Below are 6000 nucleotides of genomic sequence, written 5' to 3' on the forward strand. Positions count from 1 at the left end.
GCAGGTGCGATTATGACAGTAAAACAGCTGAAGCTGCAACTCCAAATCCCAAAAATCTTTTCTATCAACCATTCGAAATCATCCTGAGGCCCCCGGGACTTCAACCAAACCTACCAACATATCTCATAACTTCATTCAAACTTGTTCCAACCTTCGGAACGCTAAAAACAACATCAAAACATCTATTTTTCATTCGATTCAAGCCTAAAAATCCCAAAACTATAAAAATACGCTTTCGATCAAAACATTTATCAAACCTCGTCCAAATGACCTGAAATTTTGCACACACGTCACATTCAACACTACGAAGCTACACCAACTTCCGGAGTTCCATTCCGACCCTCGGATCAAAATCTCACTATCGAACTGGAAACTTCAAAATTTGATCTTTCGGCATTTCAAGCCTAAATTAGCTACAGACCTCCAAAATACAATCCGAACACTCCCTTAAGCCCAAAATCACCCAACGGAGATAACAGAACCATCGAATTTCCATTACGAGGCCGTCTTTACACTGTTCTAACTACGATCAACTTTCCAAAACTTAAGCTCTCATTTAGGGACTAAGTGTCCCAAAACTCTCCGAAATTCAAAACCGAACATCCCGGGAAATCAAAATAGCAAAAATAAACTCGGGAAAAACAGTTAATAGGGGATCGAGGCGTAAATTCTTAAGACGACTGGCCGGGTCATCACATCCTCCTACACTTAAACATTTGTTCATCCTTGAATGAGCATAGAGACATACCTGAAGTAATGTAAAAATGAGGGTAACAGCTGCACATATCCTGCTCGGTCTCCCAGGTCGCCTCCTCGACCAGCTGACCCCGCCACTTAACCTTTACCGATGCAATGTTCTTCGACCTCAGCTTTCTAACCTGCCTGTCCAATATTACCACTGGCTCCTCAACATAAGATAGATCCTTTTCCGACTGGACCGAACTGAAATCCAACACGTGCGACGGATCACCGTGATACCTCCGGAGCATCGAGACATGAAATATCAGATGAACACCTGCCAAGCTGGGAGGTAAGGCAAGCTCATAAGAAACCTCCCCAACACGCCTCAATATCTCAAAAGGCCCTATAAACCTCGGACTCAACTTTTCCTTCTTCCTAAATCTCATAACGCCCTTCATAGGCGAAACCCGAAGCAGAACCCGCTTTCCAACCATAGAGGAAACATCACTAACCTTTCGGTCCGCGTAACTCTTTAGTCTGGACTGGCTGTACAAAGTCTATCCTGAATCACCTTGACCTTCTCCAAAGCGTCCTGAACCAAGTCTGTACCCAATAGCCTAGCCTCACCCGGCTCAAACCAACCCACCAGAGATCTACACCGTCTACCATATAAAGCCTCATACGGTGCCATCTGAATGTTGGACTGATAGTTGTTGTTGTAAGCAAACTCTGCCAATGGTAAGAACTGATCCCAAGACCTTCCAAACTCGATCACACATGTACGTAGCATATCCTCAAGAATCTGAATAGTGCGATCAGACTGTCCGTCCGTTTGAGGGTGAAATGTTGTACTCAACTCTACCCGAGTACCCAACTCATGCTGAATGACTCGCCAGAACCATGATGTGAACTGGGTACCCCTATCTAAAATGATGGACACTGGAATACGATGCAGATGTACAATCTCCCGGATGTAAATCTCCGCTAACCGCTCCGAAGAATAAGTAGTACACATAGGAATAAAGTGAGCGGACTTGGTCAGCCGATCCACAATACCCAAATGCCGTCGAACTTTCTCAAAGTCCGTGAGAGCCCAACTACAAAGTCCATGGTGATCTGCTCCCACTTCCACTCTAGAATCTCTATCTATTTAAGCAATCCACCCGGTCTCTGCTGCTCATACTTCACCTGCTGACAGTTGAGGCACCGAGCTACAAATCTAACTATGTCATTCTTTATCTACCTCCACCAGTAGTGCTGCCTCAAATCCTGATACATCTTCGCGGCACCCGGATGAATGGAATACCGCGAGCTATGGGCCTCATTAAGAATCAACTCTCGAAGCCCATCAATATTGGGTACACAAATCCGACCCTGCATCCTCAATACACCATCATCGCCAATAGTCACATATCTAGTATCACCGTGTTGAACCTTGTCCTTGAGGACAAGCAAATGAGGGTCATCATACTGACGCTCCCTGATACGATCAAAAAAGGAAGACCGAGAAACCACGCAAGCTAGAACCCGATTGGGCTCCGAAAGATCCAATCTCGCAAACTGGATGGCTAAGGCCTAAACATCCATCGCTATAGGTCTCTCCGATGCTAGTAAATAAGTCAAACTCCCCAAACTCTCTGCCCGACGACTCAAAGCATCAGTCACCACATTGGTCTTGCCCGGGTGATACAAAATAGTGATATCATAGTCCTTCAACAACTCTAACCACCTCCTCTGGCACAAATTTAGATCATTTTGCTTGAACAGGTGCTGCAAGCTCTAGTGGTTAGTATAAATCTCACAAGGAACCCCGTATAAGTAATGGCGCCAGATCTTCAGGGCATGAACAATGGCAGCTAACTCAAGGTAGCGGACAGGGTAATTCTTCTCATATACCTTCAACTATCTGGACGCATAGGCAATCACCCTACCGTCCTGCATAAACACCGCCTCGAGGTCAATCCTAAAGGCATCACAGTAGACCGTATAAGACCCTGAACTTATAGGAAGTATCAAAATTGGGGCTGTAGTCAAAGCTGTCTTGAGCTTCTGAGAGCTCGCCTCACACTTTTTCGTCTACTGGAATGGAGCACCCTTCTGGGTCAGTCTGATCATAGGGGCTGCAATCAATGAAAACCCCTCAACAAAACGACAGTAGTAACCCGCCAAGCTAAGGAAACTGCGCATCTCTATAGTTGAGGATGGTCTGGGCCAACTCTGAACGACCTCTATTTTCTTCGGATCCACCTGAATACCCTCACTTGACACCACGTGGCCTAGTAATGCCACTGAATCCAACCAAAACTCATATTTCGAGAACTTAGCATATAACATCTTCTCTCTCAGAGTTTGAAGCACAGTCCTCATGTGCTGCTCATGATCTTTCTGACCCCAGGAATACACCAGAATATCATCAATAAAGACAATGACGAACGAGTCAAGATACGACCGGAACACACCGTGATCAAATGCATAAAGGCTGCTGGGGCATTGGTCAGCCCAAATGACATAACAAGGAACTTGTAATGACCATACCGAGTCCTGAAAGCAGTCTTCAGGATATTTGGCTCTCGAATCTTCAACTGATGGTAACCTGAGTGCAAGTCAATCTTAGAAAATACTCGTGCGCCCTGAAGTTGGTCAAATAGATCATCAATATGAAGCAAAGGATAACGGTTCTTAACTGTAACTTTGTTCAACTGGCAATAATCAATACACATGTGCATAGAACCATCCTTTTTATCCACAAACAAGACAGGAGCACCCCAAGGTGATACATTGGGCCGAATAAAACCCTTATGAAGCAATTCCTACAACTGATCCTTCAACTCCTTCAACTCGGGAGAAGTCATACGATACGAAAGAATAGAAATGGGCTAAGTTCCCGGCAACAGATCAATGCTAAAATCAATATCTCTATTAGGCGGCATGCCTGGAAGATCAGCTGGAAACACATCGGGAAAATCCCGTACTATTGGAACTGAATCAACTGAAGGGGTATCAATACTAACATCTCTCACATAGATTAAATACGCGTCACACCCCTTCTCAACCATACGCTGAGCTTTAAGAAAAGAAATAACTCTACTGGGATTGTGGTCTAAAGTACCCCTCCACTCAACACGCGGTACACTTGGCATAGCCAGCGTCACGATTTTGGCATGACAGTCAATAATAGCATAATGGGGCGACAACCAGTCCATGCCCAAGATAATATCAAAATCTACCATGCTAAGCAACAATAAATCGGCTCTGGTCTCAAAACCACTAAGAGAAACCAAACACGACCGATAAATATGGTCCAAAACAAGAGAATCTCCCACAAGAGTAGAAACATAAATAGGGGAACTCAAAGAATCCCGAGATACACCCAAATGCGGAGAAAAATAAGAAGACACATAAGAGTAAGTGGAGTCTGGATCGAATAGAACCGATGCATCTCTGTGATAGACCAATATAATACCCGTGATGACAGAATTAGAGGCAACAGCCTCGGTACGGGCAAGAAGGGAATAGTATCTGGCCTGGCCTTCCCCTATAGGGCGACCTCTACCTCCTCGATCTCCACCTCTGGCTGGCTGAGTAGGTAGGGTAGCAACTAGAGCTATAACAATAGCCCGAGAACTCTGCGGGGCACGCTGATGCTAAGAAGTCTATGGAGGCGCACTCCTCCCAAGTCTAGGGAAATCCCTCACCATATGGCGTGTGTCACCACAGTTAAAGGAAGCTCTAGGAGGACGTGGTAGCTGTGACTGGCTCGGGCCAGGTCTGCTGGACTGACCTCTAAAACCACCCCGTGCAGGAGGCACGCTAGATACTGGAGGTACATAATAAGGTTCTTGAGGACTAGGAGGAGCTGGAATACCACTGGCTGCTGGAAGAGCTGGATGGACAGGGTGACTCATATAACCCCTACCATGACGACCTGCTACTAGGGCACGGGCACCAGAGAAATGGCCCGACTCTCGAGACCTCTTGGCCTCCCTCTCATCTTTCTCCCTAGCATGCATAGCCTCAATCCATCTAGCAATGCTCACCACCTGCTAATAAGAAATATCCATCTCTAACTCATGAGCCATGCTAGACCTGATGTTGGGAATAATGCCCTCAATAAACCGGTGAACCCTCTCTCGAATAGTAGAAACCAAGGCTGGGGCATGTCTAGCCAAACTAGTGTAACAGACAGCATACTCTGAGACAATCATAGCACTCTGGCACAAATGCTCAAACTCTGCACGCCATGTGTCCCTGAGGCTCTCAGGAACATACTCTCTCAAGAACTGATTTGAAAACTGAGTCCAATTCAGTGAAGCAGCCTCATCCAGACTGTCTAACTCATAGGTGCGCCACCACTCATTGGCGGCCCCTCAAAGCTAGAAAATAGTGAAGGAAACCCCGTTCGATCCTGATATACCCATGGTACGGAGAATGCGGTAACAATCATCTAGAAATCCCAGAGCATCATCCGATTCTAGACCACTGAATACAAGAGGCTTGTACTTCTTGAACCTCTCAAGCCTCAGCTGCTCATCCTCAGAAGCCGTTGCCCTATCCTCGGGCTAATCTCGGACTGCAGGCTGTACATGAATAATCTCAGGGACCTGCTTAACATGCACTCGCTACTCAGGAGTGCGGGCGATGGTAGTCTATGCTCCTCCACTGGCCTGAGACGTAGCTGCAGCAAGGGGATGCAACCCTGCCTGAGCCAAAGTGGTGTACATGCTCATGAACTATGCAAGAGTCTCCTGAAGAGCTGGAGTAAAGGTAGCAATAGGCGTATCAGGTGCCTGGACTCTGGCTGGAACTGCTGGTGGTACCTCGGCGGCAGCTCGCACAGGTGCTCTGGCTGCACCATGTGTGTGTCCTCGACCTCTACCTCGACCCCGACCTCTAACGATTGCAGTAGGGGGCGCAGATGCCTAATCATCTCGGGTAGCGTATATCCTCACCATCTGTGAGAGAATAGAAGACAGAAGTTTAGAATTGTGATATCAAAATCTCGCACGACAAGGAAATCAAATGAAGTGGAATTTTCCTAACGGTTACATAGCCTTTCGTTGATAAGTACCGACATTTCCATACCGATCAGCGAGACTCTAATAAACTGGCTTGTGATCCATGACTCCTATGAACCTAGATCTCTAATACCAACTTGTCACGATCCTGGTTCGCCCTCCATAAACCATTTTAACGACACCTAGTCTCTACGGCTAGGTAAGCCTAAAACGTGGAAGATAAACCAATTTGTGAAAGAATGCAATTTAAAACAGAAATAATGTAATAAAAAAACGTTTTAAAAGTGCCGCTAGGCATATAAAA

Source organism: Nicotiana tabacum, chromosome 3, assembly GCF_000715075.1.
Source record: "Nicotiana tabacum cultivar K326 chromosome 3, ASM71507v2, whole genome shotgun sequence".
Lineage (NCBI taxonomy): Eukaryota > Viridiplantae > Streptophyta > Magnoliopsida > Solanales > Solanaceae > Nicotiana > Nicotiana tabacum.